This window comes from Dasypus novemcinctus, chromosome 22 (genome assembly GCF_030445035.2).
Source record: "Dasypus novemcinctus isolate mDasNov1 chromosome 22, mDasNov1.1.hap2, whole genome shotgun sequence".
Lineage (NCBI taxonomy): Eukaryota > Metazoa > Chordata > Mammalia > Cingulata > Dasypodidae > Dasypus > Dasypus novemcinctus.
The window spans coordinates 57,551,266-57,571,949 of NC_080694.1; the positions used below are offsets into that span (position 1 = coordinate 57,551,266).

Here is a 20,684-nt window from a genome sequence, read left to right on the forward strand (position 1 = left end):
AAGTTAATTGTATCAGAATACAAATGAAATGTGGAGTTTGAACTTCTGGGCTTATTAGTTCTTACTATATCAAATGGAAAGTTACAAAACTAAAGCTATTTCCCTACATTTTTAGTTTCTGCTTTTATCTCAAATGTTAAAAATGAGTTATTGGGTGTTTTCATAAAAAGAAAAGCTCAGTGCTTTCCTCCTTCACTGTTACCTCTGAGTGACTCACAATTTTTTAAGCCTGTAACGGTATACGGTTTATATTTTAATAATATACCATTTTCTCAACTAATATCTTCTCTCCTTGTAAATATTTTCTGTTTTAAATTAGATAGTTTTTATCTTTTCTGAATATTACAACTACATTATTCACCTGTTTTGTTAAGGTAATACAAGGTAAAGGCAAATAGTCCTCGAAAAGAGAAATATTATAAAACTTAGTGCCTCTAGACTTGAATGTTGCTGTATGTCTTTGTTTTAGTTTCCTTGGCTACTCAAGCAAATACTGTGCTTAAATAATGTGAATTTTTTTTAAAGAAGCTTTAGGTTACATAAATGTTACATAAAAAATATAGGGGATTCCCATGCCCCTCTCTCTCCCCTCCCACACTTTCCCACATTAACAGCATCTCTCATGAGTGCAGAAAATTTGTTACCATTGATGAACACATATTTAAACATTGCTACTAATCGTGGGCTATAGTTCACACTCTGCTCTGCAGCATTTTATAGGTTATGACAAAAAAGTGTAATGGCCTGTATCTGTCATTGCACTGTCATACAGGACAATTGCAATGTACTGAAAATGCCCCATTTTGCACCTCTTCTTCTCTCTCCCTCCCCTCAGAACATCTGGAGGCCATTGACTTTATATTAATGAAAAAAAGTTCTTCCATTGCTAGAATAAAAATGTCTATAATAGAATAATAATAAGTTTATTTTAGCACATTGTTCATTCCCCAGTCTTGAGGATTTGTAGATGATGATGCCCATTCTGTTTCTAATTGAGAGGGGCTTAGATCCCATGGGGCAGATGGATGGAATAATCTTACTTGCAGTTGCAGACACTCTCTGTTCCTTGGGATGGGCATTGTGTATCATTATGCCCTTGATAGATATTCTGGGTTAGTCCAATGAACTAGAGAGTAGGTTTTGCAACTCTGCTGAGATTCAGGGTTCAACCAGCACATGAACAGACCAAAGATTAAAGTTTCTGGGACATTGTATTAGTCAGCCAAAGGTGTGCTGATGCAAAATACCAGAAATGGGTTGGTTTTTATAAAGGGTATTTATTTGTGGTAGGAGCTTGCAGATACCAGGCCATAAAGCATAACTTACTTCCCTCACCAAAGTCTACTTTCACGTGTTGTAGCAATATGGCTGCAGATGTCTGCAAGGGTTCAGGCTTCCTGGGTTCCTCCCTTCCAGAGTCTTGCTTCTCTCTGGGTTCAAGGTTCCTCTCTTCCTGGGGCTTGCTACTCTTTCCTCTGTGGGCTTACTTCCTGGGGCTCCAGCTTAAGGCTTCAGCATCAAACTCCAACATCAAAATTCCAACATCAAAAACCTCCAACTCTGTCCTTTGCCATGCCTTTTATCTGTGAGTCCCCATCCACCAAGGGGTGGGTACTCAATGCCCTACTGACACAAGAGGTTTACTTGATTAAGTAATCCAATATAATCTCATATGCTCAGAGGAAAAGACCAGTTTACAAACATAATCCAATATTTCTTTTTGGAATTTATCAATAATATCAAACTGCTAAAGACATGTATTTAATTTATTGACTGTCAGTTAATAGGCAAGGAGAAGTCCAAATTAAGCCCAAATCCAGTCCTCATCAAGCTAATGCTTTCTTCCCAAAGACAGACATTCTAGGGTTGGCTGCTGGTGATCCTTGGTTCTTAGTTTCTCCATCACAAAGCAATGCACGTGGCAGGCTCCCCTGGCCTCTCTCTTCTCCCCCAGGTACTAGTGACTCCAGTTTCTTGCTTCCCATGGATTTCTCTCTCTTTCTGAATCTCACTCTACATAAAAGGACTCCAGTAATAGGTCCAAGACCCATCCAATTGAGTTGGGCCACACCCCAACTGAAGTAAACTCATAAATATGAGTTTAAGGATATCTTCCTGGGGTACATAACTCCAAACCACCGTAGCCTTATAGTAAGAAAAACCAGAATCTTTGTAAATTATTCCTTTTTAAGTAACTACTAAGATGGGAGCACTTAAATTTCATCAGTGCTTTCAAAAGAAAGAGTTGTACCAATATTTACATTTGTTAAAATCTCCATAATGATAACTGAATGTTACTTAGCTATATTTTTTAATTTTTGTAATGTGTAAAAAAAATCTGCTGTAAAATGCAACCGTTATTAAATTACAATCAATAGGGGGAAAAAAGTTCATGGAAAACTATATCAGTCAAAACCAAGCAGGGTAACTGAGGATTCAGCCTTTCAGAAGTGAAGGCATGGGTCATCCCACTCAGTAAAGACCCCTGACTCGCTGAGGTCCTGGCTGAAGGTAAAGAAAACATGGAATTGCTTATAGAAAAAAGAAGTTACAAATATCAACTATGGTCTTCTTTAGATTTTCTCATTTTTCTTGAATTAGTTTTTGTTCATATATATTTCACCCACCCTGAGATGGCTCCCTCATCAGTCTGCTCATTGTTTCTACTTGTTGTCTGCTTGTTGTGTCTGCTCAGGTCTGCTTGCTGTGTCTGCTCACTGTGTCCACTCATGTCTGCTCATCTTCTTTTAGGAAGTACCAGGAATTGAACCCAGAACCTCCCATGTGGGGGTGAATGCCCAGCCACTTGAACCAACCCACTTCCTTGGTCACTTATATGTTCGAGAAAACAATGCATTGTATTCAAGTTTTCAATTTCATTACCATGAAAGTATTTATAGTTATCAAGATTTTTAAAATCTCTACTGTGTATCTAGTTATATCCATTTTTCACTCCCAATATTTACTTGTGCCTTTTATTCTATCTTTTATTTTTTGTCTCATTAGAGGATTGTGTTTTAGTTTGCCAAAGGGCTGCTGATGCAAAGTACCAGATATGGTTTGGCTTTTATACAGGGTATTTATTTGGAATAAAAGTTCACAGAAGAAGTCCAACTCAAGGCACCATAAATGGTCAGCTGCCATGTGAGGAAGTAAGATGGCCACTGGTCTCTGCTGAGGTCTCCTTCTTTCTGCAGCTGTGGGTAAATGTGGCACAGGGCTTGTCTTTTGCTGGACCTCCTCTCTCAGTTTCAGTGGCTCCACTTTCTTCCTGAGTTCAGCTATATGCTATCAGGCGTTTAGCAGGGCTCATCTCCTCTTGAGTTGCTCCATGGACCCAGCCTCTTGGGGGCTCTATGCTCAAGTGATCCTCTAGTCCTCTCTCACAGGGCATGGCAAAAAATGCAGCTTCCTTTATATGTGTCTGTTTCATCTGACCCAGCAAGAGGCTGGAGACTCAGCCTGAGTCATGCCTGATTGATGTAGTCCAAATGAAAGGGTCTCACACCCACAGGAATGGATTATTTCACAACTATAACCTTTCTTTTATGGGAATTCATAAATTAATATTAAACTGCCACTCTCTACCCTCGGAATCCCCAAAAGACATGCTCCTTCCATACGCAAAATACATTCATTATATCACCATATTTCAAAAGCCTTAAATCATTTCAGTAGCAATGCTAAATACAAAATTACATAAAAATCAGTTACAGGCATACCATTTGTCTTGGGTCAAAGTTCCTCTCTGGCTGTAGAACTGTGAAACTTAGAAAACAAGTTATCTGCTTCCAATATACAAAGGAAGGGCAGACATAAGACAAACACTTGCATTACCACAAGGAGAATTTGGGAGGGAAACATGCATCACAGGTCCCCAGTAGTTTTGAAAATGTGCAGGGCATAAACTACTAGATTTCACATCTGAGAGTCATCCTTTAACTGATGGTTTCTTCTCCGTTGGGCCTCGTGGGGCCCTCCATTTACACAGGCTTGCCTAATGACAATTTTCTTGGTTCACCCTCATCAAGCATCTGAGTGGTGAACGAGTCCAAACTTCACCCTTCAGAACATTGGGGCAATGGCCACTCTTTCCCCAATCTCTGGGGGACAGTCTCAACCCCCTTAGCACAGGGAGGTGGTAGCAACATTCTCCCTAATCTCTGGCACACCTGCCCAACCACCTCAGGACAGTGGGGTGGTGACCTAAGTCTCCCCAACCACTGGAAAATGCACTCAATCTCTTTGTAGCCTGGGGCAGCCAAACTCTCCCTGAACAACAAACAGACTGGAAAATCTACCCTCTTCAAATGAAGGGGCAAACTCACCCTTTCTGTACACAGGGGTGGGGTCTCTCTCTTGGCCTGAGGAGATGTCTTAATTCCAGACCTCAGCCTTCAAAATTTTCCTCTTGAAGCCATTTTTCCTTCAATTTATCCTCTCCATATCCCTTTTAGTCCAGGCTGACAGTGGTTTCATTTATACAGATCTTGCAAAAAGCTTGTGGGTTTATCATGAAGGAAACGGGTCCAAGCTTTCAGACAGTAAGACTTTGTACAAGTTATTCCCAGATAACTGCATTTCCAATCCTGATATACAAGTTCCAAGTTTAGTTAAGTCTTCATTTGGGGCACTACCCTCTGGGGGCTTGTTTTCCAGAAGCTTGGAATCTCCCAAATCAGTCTCTGGTTTCTTTGTGCCCAGCTGTTTAGCTCTCATCTCATCTCTTTCATATCACATTTTGCTATAAACTTCAGGGAGAAGCTAGGCTGCATTCTCCACATCTGCTTTGGAAATCTCCTCATCTAAATGTCCAAACTCATGATTTTCAAATTCTGCCATCCATCTAACATCAGGAGTCAATTTTGCCAAGTCCTCTGCAACTTTAAAACAAGGATCACTTTTCCTCCAGTTTCCAATAATAGTTTCATCATTTCCTTCTAAGGCCTTATTATCTTTAGCATACATATTTTGCCAACAGTATCTTCATAGAAATCTAGGCCTTTTCTATTAAGCTTCTTACAATTCTTCCAAAAGATACCCCTTACCCATTTATAAAACTGTTCCAACGTTTCTGATAATTACAGTCAGATGACCCCACTCTTGGCACTAATTTCTGTGTTAATGTGCCAAGGGCTTCCAATGCAAAGTACCAGAAATGGATTGGCTTTTATAAATGGGAGTAGTTGGGGTAAAAGTTTACAGTTCCAAGGCCCGAAAAGTCCAACTCAAGGCACCCTAAGGAGTGCTTTCTTGCCAAAGTCAGCTGCGACGCCAGGAAGCAAGATGGCGGCTGATCTCTACCGAGGTCGCCTTCTTTCTGCAGCTGTGGGCAAACCTGGCACAGGGCTTGTCTCTCACTGGACCTCCTTTCTCTGCCTCGGTGGCTTTCTTTCTGAGCTCAGTTATACGCTATCAGGAGTTTAGCAGGGCTCATCTCCTCTTGAGTTGCTCCATGGGCCCAGCCTCCTGGGGGCTCAGTGCTTAAGTGACCCTCTAGTCCTCTCTCACAGGGCAGGATCAAATATGGCAGCTTCCTTTATCTGAGCCTGTTTTCATCTGACCCAGCAAGAGGCCGAATCCTCAGCCTGAGTCACGCCTCACTGGTGTAGTCCAATTGAAAGGGATCAGGAATGGGTTATTTCACGAACATAATCTTTATCTTGGTATTCATAAAATAATTTCAAACTGCCACAGATCGTTTATTACTTTCTTTTTCCAAAAAAAAAAAAAGCTGGTTTTGGTGTGGTTTTTTTAATCCTTTTTATTGTTTTGTCTATTATTTTCCATCTCTATTATTCCTTCTATTTTCTCTAGGTATACCCTATCTCTCTTTTAATCGTTTCATGAGTTAAAAGCTTAATTTATCTATTTTTGGACTTTATTTTTTTAATAAAGGGATTTAAGTTTATACATTTTCCTTCATAAACTCAGATATGGGTTTATGCTTCATAATCACATAAACTCAGACATGGAGCATGTTCACTATCATTCAGATATAAATATTTTGTCATTTCTGTTACCGTTCCTTGTTAACCTACGAGTTCGTTTTTAAGTTTCTGAACATTGGGATTCTTTTAGTCTCTTTTTTTTATTTCTACTCCTCCCACTCTTGCTCCCTCCATTGTCTGCTCCCTGTGTCCATTCACTGTGTGTTCTTCTGTATCTGTTGTATTCTCATTAGGTGGCTCCGGGAACCCATCCTGGGACCTTCCGGAGTGGGAGAGAGGTAATCTTTCTCCTGCTCCACCTCAGCTCCCTAGTTTGTTGTGTCTCATAGTGTCCCTTCTTTGTGTCTCTTTTTTGTTGCGTGGGCAGCATCACTCCCGGATGGGCTGCACTCCTGTGTGGGGCAGTATTCCTTGCACAGGGGACACTCCTTAAACAGGGGGCACCCCTCTGTGGGGCGGCACTCCTTGCATGGGGGGCACTCCTTGTGTGGGACAACATCCCATGTGGGCCAACTCACCAAAGGAGCCAGGAGGCCCTGGGTACTGAACCCTGGACCTCCTATATGGTAGGTGGAAGCTCTATCCATTAAGCCATATTTGCTTCCCAGCTTTTAGTCTTTTTATTGTTTATTTCTGATGTGATCATTACAACACAGTCAAATAATATGGTTTATAGGATTTGGAGTCTTAAAATTTAATGGTTTCTTTAAAGTTAAGACTTTCTTTGTGCCCTAGTGCATGAAGTAGCAGGAGTTGGGAAATAGCAATATATAAGATTTGAATTGGATACACGATTAGAGCTTAAACAAAATTGATTTTTTTAGGACGAACGGGAGGTTGAACCTGGGACCTTGCATATGAGAAGCAAGAGCTCAACCCACTGAGCTACACCCACTCTACTAAATTGACTTTCAATAACCAAAAGTGGCACAAAAATTATTAAAATCTGCCTAAGAGTCCATTCAGATCAGGAGAGGATAGTTGGCAGTGCAAGCTTGAAAGTAATGATGAAAAAAAAATGTTTCCTTATATTTACATACCCACTGACATAAGATTATTCAATAAGCCAGTTACAGTAGCTGTGCAATACATGTTTGTTGAAAAAAGGTAAAATAGTTTACCTTCTATTTGATAGGCACAGGGCTGGACTTAGTCAAAATTGAGAAGTAGAAAGAGTTGTTTTTATTATCTTTTCATCGTTCTTTCCAATTTCTGACATTCCCCTGTCCCCACATTTCTTCCAAATCTTTGTTCACTAGCCACCGGCCCACGTACTCTCACTGACGAGGAATTCTTGACCTTGGCACTCCATCCACACCTACCCCAGATGGTGCCCCAGGCCAGGTGCAAGTATTCTCCTACCTGCATGTCAAGGAGCCCTCTCTTCCCTTGCAGCACAGGTCTCCACTGAGTGTTCAGGGACGTCTTCTGGTTTAAGTATTCCTAGGATGTAAATAACACTAGCAGGGATCAAGTTTCAACAATTGCTGCAAGGGCTAAGGACATTCAGAATCTCACTCAGTGTCTCTTCTCAGCATCTCCCTCTACACAAGGCGTTTCTCCCTCTTGTGAAATGAACCTGGCTCTCTGTGTCACCCTTTTAGTGAGGTCACTGGCTTCTCATTCTATCCCCTAGCAAATGTTTATCTTGTTGATGCAGTAGAGTACGTGGTGAACTGGCTGACTGTCTCCTTCTGGTTATTTTTCTTCTCTTCTTCAAACTGTTCTTTTTCAAGCATATTACCTAATTCCACAGTCTATCAAAACAAGACAAAGATACAAACTACCATTCAAAAATTTAAAACCTACACCCACAATTGTGCCTATAAATCAACTTCTGGCAATAAAACTAACATTTAAGACTTTTTAATTTAAAACTCAATAAGCAAATAAATAATTGTGAAAGAATAGCCAGAAACAGCAGCTATGCACAGCAGGAGAAATACTGAGAGAGTGATAAGTGAGTAATTTTCTTGTTTGTTGGTTGGTCTGTTTTTTGTTTATTATTGTTGGTATTGAAATAATGAAAGTGCTCTAATAACGAGTGAAATGATGAATGAACAACTTTGTGATTATACCAAATACCACTGATTGTACACTTTGAATGAATTTTGTGCTTTATTAGTATATATCAATAAAATTGATTTGGCAGTGGACTTGGCCCAGTGGACAGGGCATCCGTCTACCACACAGGAGGTCCGCAGTTCAAACCCCAGGCCTTCTTGACCCATGTGGAGCTGGCCCATGGGCAGTGCTGATGCGCGCAAGGAGTGCCCTGCCACACAGGGGTGTCCCCACATAGGGGAGCCCCAAGCGCAAGGAGTGTGCCCCGGAAGGAGAGCCGCCCAGCACGAAACAAAGCGCAGCCTGCCCAGGAATGGGGCCACACACACGGAGAGCTGACACAGCAAGATGATGCAACCAAAAGAGACACAGATTCCTGTGCCGCTGACAACCGAAGTGGACAAAGAAGATGCAGCAAATAGACACAGAGAACAGACAACTGGGGTGATGGGGGGTAAGGGGAGAGAAATAAATAAATAAATCTTAAAAAATAAAAACTAAACTAAAATAAAATTGATTTGGTTTAAAAAATACACAGGGAAAAAAAAGCTCAATTACAAAACTGTAATTGAGGGCCCCACCCCAGTCAAGATGGTGGAGTGAGACCCTCCCTGGCTCTGGTACCACCGCAGAAGCTTTGAATGACCAGCAAGAACTGGCAGGAACATCTTTCTCAAAGCTTCAAAAAAGTAGTTAAAGGGGGAAGTGGATGTGGCTCAAGTATTTGGGTGCCCACCTACCACATGGGAGGTCCCAGGTTCAGTTTCTGGTGTCTCCTAAAGATGAGCAAGAGAGAAAGCTGGCGTAATGGGATGGCATGTTGAACTGATGTAACAAGATGATGCAACAAGGAGACACAAAGAGGAAACAAAATGAGACACATAACAAAGCAGGGAATGGAATTAGCTCAAGCCATTGAGCACCTCTCTCCCGCATGGGAGGTCCTGGGTATGGTTCCCAGGTTCCCGGTGCCTCCTAAAGAGAAGAGGAACAGACACAGAGGACACAGCAAATGGACATAGAGAGCAGACAGCAAGCACAAACAATGAGGTGGGGGGATAAATAAAGAAAATAAATCTTAAAAAAAGCAACAAGTGGTTAAAGGACAGAGTAACAGGGCAAGCACCAAAACAAGAAAAAGGCTCCTGGTGGTAACAGTGGCTCAAACAGCGGTGCGGACAGCAAACAAACCTTGTCGCCTTTGGGGGACTGTGCCATGCCCCTCAGAGTGAATGTGGAGGTTGTAGAGCCCCGGGGGCGCCGCATGGTGTGGGGGTTGCTGACCGGGCTCCTCATCCCCCAGACCTCGACCTGGGAGTCCAACATCGCGCCCGCACCCACTCTCTCCAGGTCCCGAAGTTGGAGGAGATCGCGGCCAACAAGTGCCGCCGGGCAGTTCATGACTCCAAGGTCAAGTTCCCGCTGCCTCACCGCGTCCTGCGGCGCCAGCACAAGCCACGCTTCACCACCAAGCGGCCCAACACCTTCTTCTAGGGCTGCCTGGGACCAGCCCAATAAATGAGCGAACCCCGAAAAAAGGGGAAAAAAAGAAAAGGAAAAAGGCTCCTGAAACGCAGGAGGCTCTCGTGGCCTCCGGGCAGTTCCCTCCCCACCCCTCCCCTGCCCAGCACAGAGCTGGCCTGTGCTCCCACTGACATCCCTGGCCCCAGGTCCCAAGGGAGCCGGGTAATTTTCGGACACAGAGTGCTGAGGAACTCGCTGTCTCCACCTTGTCCTTGCAGAGAAGGCAGTTCACAGACTGCTGGAATGCTGTGGGACAGCAGTCAAGTTGCTGCCTGGGGCAGGCGAGTGCTGCTGTAGGAAATGCAGGGCAGGGCCCTGGACCGCCAGGAAGCTGCTTCCTAGGGAAGAGGGGACTTTCTGAACCTCATCATCAGTAGATTTCCTACTTTGGCACATACATGACCAACACAACAGGCATGTACGAAAAGGATCAGGGAGGCCCGACACTCTGGCCTGGATCTGTTCTCCAAACTCTTAGTACCGCTGAGCCCTGAAGAAGAGGAGTCACACTGGTCAATCTGCAGAGACTGGGTAAGATGTTTTCTTTGTTCTCTCTCTCTCTCTCTCTCTTTGTTAGCTCCTGGCATTCAAGGAAACCTGTCATAAAACTAGCTGGATACAAGCTTAAGGAACAGATATGTCAAAATCTAAATTCCAGCCATAATATGCCCAGATTCAACAAAAGGTTTTAAAAAAGTACGAAGAAACTGGAAGCGAAGGCCCAAGTAGCCGAGAAATTAAAGCATTAGAAACCATCCATGAGAGGACCAGTCCTGGGACATACCAGAAAAAGAGTTGTACAAAAATCATGCTGACTACACTCAAAGAGCTAAAGGGAAACATGCACAAAGAACTATCAAGAAAATGACAGGTGAATACAGAAAGCATAGCAACAGAGAGACGGAAACCACGAAAAGAATACAAACAGTAACTATAAACTGAAGAACACAGTAACAGAAATTAAAAATTCTCTAGGGGGGCTTCAGCAGATTGAAACTGGCAGAAGAAAAACCAGGGTTCTTGAAGATAAGACAATTGAAATCATTCAGTCTGAGGGGCAGAAAGAAGAAAAAATGAAGAAAAGTAGATAGCCTGAAGAGCCTGTGGAAAACTTCCATTGTGGGAGTTCCAGAAAGAGAACAGAGAGACAGGGGCAGAGAGCATAATCAAAGAAATAAGAGCTGAAAACCTCCCAAATCTATACACCTAAGATGTTCAACAAACTCCAAACAGATAAACCCAAGTAGACACACACTGCAGCATGGCATAATCAAACCATTGACTGCCCAAGATCAAGAAAGAATTCTGAAAGCCACAAGAGAGAAGAAATATGTCCTCTATGACCTTGCCTCAATAAGATTAAATGTAGATTTCTCATCAGAATCCATGGAAGCAAGAAGGCAGCATGAGGACATATTTAAAGCACTAAAATTTAAAAATTGCCAACCAAGAATTCTATTATCTGGCAAAACTGTCTTTCAAAACAGAGAGAGAGAGTAAGGCATTCCCAGATAAACAGAAGCTGAGGGAGTTCATCATCACCAGACCAACCCTATGAGAGATGCTGAAGAGAGTTCTGCAGGTTGAGAAGAAAACACAACAGACCACAGACCGCTCTGTGAGGATAACGACAGGGGTAAATAGAAATTCAGTATTGGTTTGTAACTCCATTTTTCACTTCCTACAGGATCAAAGGCGAATATATAAAATGTACTGATAAAACAGTGGTTTTGGATCACAATATATAAACATGTAATTTGATAAGAACTACATATAGGTGGGGGGGATGGAGGGGTATCAGAACATAGCTTGTGTATACCATTGAAGTGAAGTTGGTATCAAAGCAAAGAAGATTGTTATAGATTTAGACTGTTAAATGTAAGTACCATGTAACTACAAAGAATATAAAGGATATGCAAGCTCAGAGACAAAAATTAGAGTACAGTTTCTGTGTGGGGAGATGGGAATGTTTTAGTAATGGAAGATGGGCTCGGTACTGCAATATTGTGACTATGATCAATCCCATTGAGTGGTGTGCTTGGGAAGGGTTGAGATGGGAAAGTTTATGATCCCACAATTAAAAAAAAAAAAAGAGCAATTAAAGTGGGGGTTCTTAACCTTTTTTGTTCCACAGACCCCTTTGCCAGTCAGGTGAAAACCATGGACCCCTTCTCAGAATGTGGCAGCAGATAGTTTTATGACAGTCAACTAACATTGGGTCTAACAACCAGTACTGATGAGCATAAATGACTTTTCGAGACAGGCAACAACGTAAAGTGATATGAAATGACTGCTACCATAATTTATTGCATACATTCATAAGTGAAAGAAATGCTGGATTTCAGTTAGAAGAAAGAGAGAATAAAGATAATAAGCTGATTTTTTTTTCAACTCAAGCTTGCAGACCCCTTGATATCTTTCCACGGATTCCCAGGAGGTCCATGGGCACCTGGTTAAGAACTCCTAAACTAAAGAGACAATAACAATCAAATGCAACACATGATCCTGGATGGGATCTAGCTTGGGAAGAGAAATGGCACAAAGGGATATTATTGAGGCATATGAAAAAAATGGAATAGAGACAGTAAGCTTCATACAATGTTAAATTTCTTGAACTGGAGAACTGCACTTAAGGTTGTTAGTTAAGTGAATATCCTTGTTTGTAGGAAGTGTACATGGCAGTATTAAGTGTTCAAGGAGCAAGATGCATGCAATCTAAACACAAGAGTTCAAAAATGGATTGATAAATAGACAGCTGAATGGATAGATGATAGATAGACAGGCATGGCAAATGTGAGACCATGTTAAAACTGGTGGATCTGGGTATCTGGAGGGTAGGGGTATGTTGGGGTACTCTTATGGGGTTTGTATTACTTTGTAACTCTGTGTAAGTTTGAAAATATTTCAAATTTTTAAAAAATGTAATGCAATTGAAAAGCTCACCACTGTTTCATAGAGGAAAAGCCTCAGTCCCGTAAGAAAATCAAAATGAATCTGAACTTGGTTCCTATAGCTCCCCACATCCAGAAATTCTGGATAAATATCAAACAGTTGTAATCAGACAATTCCTGTCAGACCTGGAAGATTTGGGACCACTCTTATCTGTATCAAAGGATGAGGGAGGAAGTAACACAGCCCAAAAGAATATCATTTATCCAAGGGCCCACATCGTTCCCAAATCGTCTTGCATCCAGAATCTTTTTTTTTTTTAATTTATTGAAATATACTGCTCATACATAAACATACATAAACAATAATTGCATAATAGTTCTGAACTTACAAAACAAACATATATAACATCTCACCCTACCACCAATAACTTGCATTGTTTTTAAATCTTTTTAACTAGTAATTAAAGGGCATTGTCAAAATATTACTACTAAACAAAGTATTTTTCCCCAACCAACCCATAAAAAGATATAAATTATTATCTTTATATCATTTATATATGAACATACATAAACAATTAAGTATAAAGTAAGAGTTGTGAACTTACAAAGCAAACATGCATAACATCATACAGGGGTCCCATATATCAACCCTCCACCAACACCTTGCATTGTCATGAGATGTTTGTTAAAACTATGAAAGAACACTGCAAAATCTTACTACTAGTCATAGCTCTTATTTTATATTTGGTGTGTTTTTCCTCCAACCCACCCTATTATTATTTCCTAAATATATATTTTTTACGACAGAAATTGTAAACTTATAAAACAATCATGTACATGTGCAGAATTCCCAAACACCCCTCCATCAACACATCACAATGTGGTGTGCCATTTGCTACAGATAAAATAATATCATCTGATTATTACATGTCCATACTCCCATTTTCCATACCGCCCCTACAGTATCAATACAGTACATCTTTTGCATAGATGCAAGAATATTATACTCTTAATACTAACCACAGTCATAGGTCACTCCAGCTGTGTTTTTCCCATGCTTCTCCACATCCCAACATCCTGCAGTAGTGATATACATTTGTTCTAGCTAACAAAGGACAACTTGCATCTGTACCATCAACCACAATTCTCACCCACCTCTTGTTTCACTGTGCTATCCAGTTCCTAGATTACTCTCAAGCATTCTGTCAATTGGCAATTATATAACTAGACTACCATTTTCAGTCATATCCCCACTTATAAACTAGCTATTATTCACTGTGTGTTACCATCCACTCTAAATGTTTCCACAATTTTACAGTAAAGCTAATTAAAACTTCTACATACATAAACATCAGGAGTCCACTCAGTCCTTCTCTTATCTCTTTAAGAATCCACCACCTACCACTAGGTCTTGAAGATATTTTCCAATAATTCTTCTAGAAGTTTTATGGTTCTTGCTTTTATTTTTAGTTTATTTTTTTAATCCATTTTGAGTTAATTTTTTGGATAAGGTATGAGATAGGGGTCCTCTTTTCTTCTTTCAGCTATGGATGTCCAATTCTTTTAGCACTGTTTGTTTGATGAATTGTTCTGCCCTAGCTGTGTGAGTTTTGACAGGCTAGTCAAAACTCACTTGACCATACCTGTGAGGGTCTGTTTCTGAGCCATAAATTTGTTTCCATTGGTCTATTGTGTCTGTCTTTAGGCCAGTCCCATGCTGTTTTTACCACTCTAGGTAGATATTATGATTTAAAATCTGGAGATGAGGGTTCCCTTTTCATTTTTATGATGTTTCTGGCTATTCAGGACTCCTTACCCTTCCTAATAAATTTAATGATCGTGTTTTCAATTTTTTCTTTAATGCTGGTGGAATTTTTATCAGGATTTCATTAAATCTGTATATCCATCTGAGTAGAATTGACATCTTAATGATATTTAGTCTTCTAATCCATGAGCATGGAATGTTCTTCCAGTTATTTAGGGCTTTTTATATTTGTTTTAACACTGAGTTGCAGTTTTCTAAATACAAGTGCTTTACATCTTCGGTTAGGTTTATTTCTGACTATTTGAATTTTATCTGTCATATTTTATTTTCATCACTCTTTTGACACATTTAGTTACTTTTATTGATATAATCTTCATTTCTAGACTCTCTTCCAGGCCCCTCTCTCCTGTCTTTTCTTTTCAGGCTCTAACACACCCTTTAGTATTTCCTGAAATTCTGGTCTCTTGCTTAGAAATTCTCTCCGTTTCTGTTTATCTGTGAATATTCTAATTTTTCCCTCATTTTTAAAAGACAGTCTGGCTGGATATAAGATTCTTGGCTGGAACTTTTTCTCTTGTAGTATCATAAATATATCAGACCACTGTCTTCTTGCCTCTGTGGTTTCTGGTGAGAAATCAGCACTTAATCTTATTGGATATCCCTTATATGTTATGCATTTCTTTTCTCTTGCTGCTCTCAGAATTCTCTGTCTTTGGTCTTTGACATTCTGATGAGTATGTGTCTTGGAGTTTGTCTATTTGGATTTTTTCAGATGAGAATACATTGTGCTTCTTGGACATGGATATCTATGTCCTTCAATAGGATTGGGAAATTTTCTACCATTCTTTTTTTTTTTTAATTAATTTATTTATTTATTTCTCTCCCCTACCCCCCCCCCCCACCCCGGTTGTCTGTTCTCTGTGTCTATTTGCTGCGTCTTCTTTGCCCGCTTCTATTGTTGACAATGGCACGGGAATCTGTGTTTCTTTTTGTTGGGTCACCTTGTTGTGTCAGCTCTCCTTGTGTGCGGCACCATTCCTGGGCAGGCTGCACTTTCTTTTTGTGCTAGGCAGCTCTCCTTACGGGGCACACTCCTTGCGCGTGGGGCTTCCCTACGCGGGGGAGACCCCTGCGTGGCAGGGCACTCCTTGCGGGCATCAGCACTGTGCATGGGCCAGCTCCACACGGGTCAAGGAGGCCTGGGGTTTGAACCGTGGACCTCCCGTGTGGTAGACGGATGCCCTAACCACTGGGCCAAGTCCACCGCCCCCATTATTTCTTTAAATATTCCTTCTACCCCTTTTCCCTTCTCTTCTCCCTCTGGGACACCCATGACACATATGTTTGCATGCCTTTTGCTGTCATTTAGTTCCCTGAGACCTTGTTCAATTTTTTCCATTCTATTCTTCATCTGTTCTTTCATATGTTCACTTTCAGAGGCCATTTCTTCAAGCTCACCAATCCTTTCTTCTGCCTCCTCAAATCTGTTATTATATGATTCCAATGTTTTTTTTATTTCATTGATTGCACCTTTCATTCCCATAAGATCTGCTATTTTTCTATGTTTTCAAATTCTTCTTTGTGCTCATCCAATGTCTTCTTAATGTCCTTAATCTCTTTAGCCATGTCATTGAATTTATTATGGAAATTTGTTTGAACATCTATAATTAGTTGTCTCAACTCCTTTATGTCATCTGGAGGCTTATCTTGTTCCTTTAACTGGGCCATAGCTTCCTGTTTCTTGGTGTGGATTGTAATTTTTCATTGGTGTCTTTGCATCTGGCTTACTAGAATATTTTTTCTAGGTGCAGTTTTTCTCTTTAGTTTAGGGCCTTCCTATTGTTTCTCCCTTGCTGGTTGCGCAGTAGGAGCCAAGCATGCAGTTGGTGCTATAAGATGTGGAGGCTCAAGCTGCCCTCATTGCACCAGGGACCAATGAAGCTTCTTCCAACTTTCTGCTTTGCCAGGGGTAGGGACAGAGTCACAGCTGTGTGGAATAATCCACGTGTAGACCTAGACTGTAGTTGCCCAGAGAGACTGATGGAGCTTCGCATCCTTTTCTCCCCTGCCTGGGGCAGGAATGGAGCTGCAGGTGTGGGCAGCAATCTATGCAGTGAGGGTCCAAGATGACCACAGTTGCCCTGGTAGACTTCTGACTTTCAGTCAATGCCAGGCAAAGTTCTCTGCAGTTACCTGTACAGGCTGGTGCAGGGCTCCTCAGCCTCCTCCCTGCTAGAGGTAGGACTGAAGCCTAGGCTAGGGCTGCAGACTGATCTGTGTGAAAGAAACTGGTTCCTGCCAACACTGAGAGTTTCAGTCAGCCCGGCTTCCCCTCAGGCTGGGGGTGGAGTCAGAATGGTGGCTCCTGGCCTCTTTCTGACTTGGGCCAGTTCACACCCCCCTGTTCCCAGGGTTATCTCTTAGCCAGCCAGGTCTCCCAATCTGTAGCTGAAATCGGCAGCCAACCATCTCCTCCTCCCCTGATCTGGAAAATGGAGTTTCCAATTCCCATCACAGAGCAGCTCCTGGAGCAGCTCGTGTCACCGGGGTAGGATGATCACAAGCTTCTGCCGCTTGGCTGGTAATTTCCCGGAGAGGCTGGTGCAGGTCCCCGCAGCTTCCTCCCTGCTGGAGGTGGCCCTGGGGCCTAGGCTAGAGCTGCAATCTGATCTGGATGGGAAGAAGCCGGTCCCCACCAGCACTGGGTTCCTCAGTCCGCTCCGCTCCCCTCATGCCAGCGCGGAGTTAAGATGGCGGCTCCCGGCCTCTTTCTGACATGGACAGGCTCAAACCTTAGCTGTTCTCAGGATCCTACTGTAGCCCACTGAATTTCCTCATCATAGCTGAAATTGGTGCCCAACATCTCTTCCTCCCCCATTTTGGGGAAGTGGAGCTTTCAATTCCAGCCACGGAACAGCTCCCGAGGCGGCTTGTGCCTCCAGTGGAGGATGGGCACCAGCCTCCGGTGCATGGAGTCTACTTACCAGTCTTCTCAGCAGATGGACAATCTCCTCCTTCCACTCCCCCAAGGATGTTGCAGGATGCTCTTCTGGCCTCCTGGAGCCCCCAAACAGGTTCTTCAACCAGCTCAGATAGCTCTGGGTGTTTGTTAACTGTCCTGCAGCAGGAGCTGACTCTAAGAGCGCCTTACTCCGCCGCCATCTTGCTGGTTCTCTCCCAGAATCTCTTTTAAAGCTACCCTAAAAAATTGAATTTACTCTTCTTTCAGTGTGTGCTGGAATTCCTTCCCCTAATCAGAGAGGCCTTTTTCGACAAAATCCTGATCTGTTTTCCTTCCCACTTTGTTATAATGCTGGCTAAATGCTCTTAGCTCTTGGAGAAGCATGTGTATTCCTGAAGTCTTTCTTGACGGTCTTGGAGTTCTTTTCATTGCTTGGTTGATAGGAAGCTCTGTATTTTAATCTCCTTGCCAGTGAAGAACGTGCTTTCTTATTACTGGGTATGTCTTTCCCAGAATTTAGCAGCTCTCTACTCAGGAGCCACTGGGTGGCAGTCCTGAGCTGTAATGGCCAAGCAAACCAGAGCAGGGGCAGGAATAAACATTTAAGATTACATCAAGTCACAAGGATCAATAACTTTCAGCCAAGAAAGCCAATGGTAAGTGAAAGAAAACACAGCAAGAGTCAGAAGGAACTGGAGGTGGCGCCACAGCCTTGAACTAAAATTGCCCAAGGTGCTCAAGTACAATTGGTCCTGGGATGTTCCTCCTTCACCTTTATTAATCACCAAGGTGACATGATGGGAAGTCTGAATGCCTGCCAAAAGTAACCTACTCTGATGGGTAGTTTCCTACCCTCGCTCTTTCCTTTTTCTCTAAGACTTTGAAATAAATCACTAGAACTGAGCCTAGGAGAGCATCAGCAAGTCCTGTGACCCTGCCCTTCTCTACAAGACTCCAACTTTGGACCAATCCTGAAATCTCCCTTCTCTGCTTCTATAACTCTTTGACTTCACACTGCTGCAAAAATTACAACCATGGGGACCGATATTTTCACAGATGTGTAATTTCTAGTCTCAGAAGGATTCTCAGTTCAGTTTGTCCATCATTTTGCTGGTTCTCTCTTTCATTCTCTCTCTCTTCCCTCCCTCCCTCCCTTCCCCCCTCTCATTCTTAAGAGATGGTCTTGCCTCCACGGTGAAAATTGAGCCCACAAGCTCTTAAATCTTCACCTTCTTACCCCACCCCGATACAGGCTTATCTTCATCTTCTCCTATTCATACATCTTATCTCACCAATCACAAGAAATAAGACAGCTGTCTTTCTATCCTTCAAGTGTCTGCCAGTATTTTGCTCTGTGAATCAACCTGGAGTCTTTTGTAGCTCCTTTTCACTTTCTCCTCTCCCTAGCCTACCTTCTTTAAAGCATGGTCTACACTTTTAGTGTGAGCTCCAAACACCTCGCATTAACTCCTCGATTCTCTGCCACTTGGCCACTGTTCCACCACTCTTTGAAGTGCACACACCAAGGCCATCAACGACGTCCTTGTGATGCGTGTGTTCAGTTTTATCTGGCAGGGCAGCTCTTCCTCATTAGCTACAATTGACAACTCCCATAGTCTCTTCCATCTGGTTCTTTGACCTTGGCCGTGCCCTGTCTTTCCTCTTTCTGCCGAAATGGTTAGCACTGGAATCTGAGGAACTGCTCTTTCCACCAGAACCCAGAAGGACTGTTCAGGTCAATGGGCCAGGGGGAAGCACGTATGGTGAATGGAATTTGCCTATAATTGAGCCATAACCTGGATGATGCCATTAGAATGTATGTATAGGGAGGTAATTTCTTTATCATAAGAAATAATTCTTATATGGTGATTTTTAAAAACACAGCCAGCAACAACAATGCCAAAACCCCCATGTAGATAAATGGTCAGAGGTCATAAACAGATAAGTCAGAAAACGGGAAGCATATACATGGGGAAATACCCACCACTTCTCCCATAGTTAAATCAAAGAGATGCAATTTAAAAGTGAAAACCTACTTTCTTTTTTCTAATAATCAACAGAAAAAAATTAAATTGTAATACTCTGTGCTGGCAAGGGTGCGGTGATACTGGCACTCTCAGATGCCCCTGGTGACATTGGCATCAGTGGTGGCTTAGAGTTATGTCACCCAGAAAAACAAGTCCTCAATCTTGGTCTCTTCCTGTGGGTGTGAGCCTTGTAACCAGGACTTTGTGATGTCCCCTCAGCTAAGGTGTGGCCGCCTCAGGCAGGAGGGGGCTGTCTCCTATTTTGGAGGCTTTACAGAGAAGGCAACAGGGAGAGGAGCCACCTGCAGCAGCCAGAAGATCCAAGAGAAGGGAGACTCCAACGCCACGTGCGTGACCACGTGACAGAGAAACCATGGAACCCCCAAGATTTCTCCAGCCAGAAGACACCAACCACTGAAAGAAGCACGTCTTCTAGGACTTGAAACCATGATCCAATAAATGCCTATTGTTCAGCCAAAGAAAAAACAATCTCGATCTTCTGAGAAGAAAAGCCATAGAGTTGTTCTGGGGCCAAATGGTACTACAACAAGAGATGAGGCTATTGTGAGGGAGAAGGTGGACATGCTCAGAGAGAGGAAGAAATAGCTTCATAAAAATGAAACTATGTCTGTGTAATTTAGTAGAAGCCTAAATGTTTCCTTGATAGGAGCAAATAATAGGAAGCCCTGTGCAACACAAATTCTACTTGGAATGCATTCATACGGCCATTTGTCATAATAGACCTGAATCAGTGAAATACAAAGGATACTTTTCTCATTAGCTCTGGCAGGTTTCAGGGCGAAAACGTGTTCAGATTATCTGCGTTAAATCCTATCCAAAAAATCAATTGGTTCACTAGGTGAACATTAGCAATAAACAGAAGAGCTTTCCAAAATACACAATTGACCTAGTTTGTTGGAACATCTTTCCTCCTTTGTAGACATATGAACTTTCTTTGGCTAGCTTTGTTGTTATTCAGCTTTCATTCATATTACTACACTAGAGTTTCTCTATAAGCCTATCTGCTTTAACCCAGAATTTAGGGTTAAAAAGTTTCATCTTGGACTATGTTCAAAAAAAGTGATCATAAGAGCTGCCGGAAGAACTGAATTATAACTTTGTTACAGGGAAGTGGATGTGGCTCAACATATAGAGCTTCCACCTACCGTATAGGAGGTCCAGAGTTCAATACCCAGGGCCTCCTGGCCCATGTGGCAAGCTGGCCCATGTGGAGTGCTGCTGCGTGCAAGGAGCATTGCCCTGCACAAGGAGTGCCCCCCGTGCAGGAGTGCAGGCTGCCCAGGAGTGGTGCCACCCACACGGAGAGCTGATGCCGCAAGATGGCTTGACAAAAAAAAAAACACACAGAGAAGAGACAATATGAGATGCAGCAAACCAGGGAGCTGAGATGAAGCAAGAGAATGATTGCCTCTCTCCCACTCCGGAAGGTCCCAGGATGGGTTCCCAGAGCTGCCTAATGAGAATACAACAGACACAGAA

At 42.4% G+C, this 20,684-nt stretch overlaps 1 protein-coding gene and 1 non-coding gene across 6 annotated transcripts in view; one reads left to right on the forward strand and one right to left on the reverse strand.

The window, feature by feature from the left end:
- Window positions 1-17,609, reverse strand: part of LOC101434737 (cytidine monophosphate-N-acetylneuraminic acid hydroxylase) — a 144,371-nt gene extending 126,762 nt beyond the window's left edge. For 3 of the 5 annotated variants that reach the window (XM_058285330.2, XM_058285327.2, XM_004462063.4), the window contains exon 1: window positions 17,180-17,608. The gene's annotated coding sequence lies outside the window, so the exon portion shown is untranslated. Of the gene's footprint in view, window positions 1-17,179 lie in introns of all 5 variants that reach the window. The other 2 variants (XM_058285328.2, XM_058285329.2) reach the window with 2 other exon arrangements.
- LOC111765021 (small nucleolar RNA SNORA68) lies at window positions 9,135-9,266 on the forward strand. Its single transcript, XR_002797483.1, has one exon. It is a non-coding gene; the product is annotated as a small nucleolar RNA SNORA68 (small nucleolar RNA).
- Window positions 17,610-20,684: the final 3,075 nt, after the last annotated feature.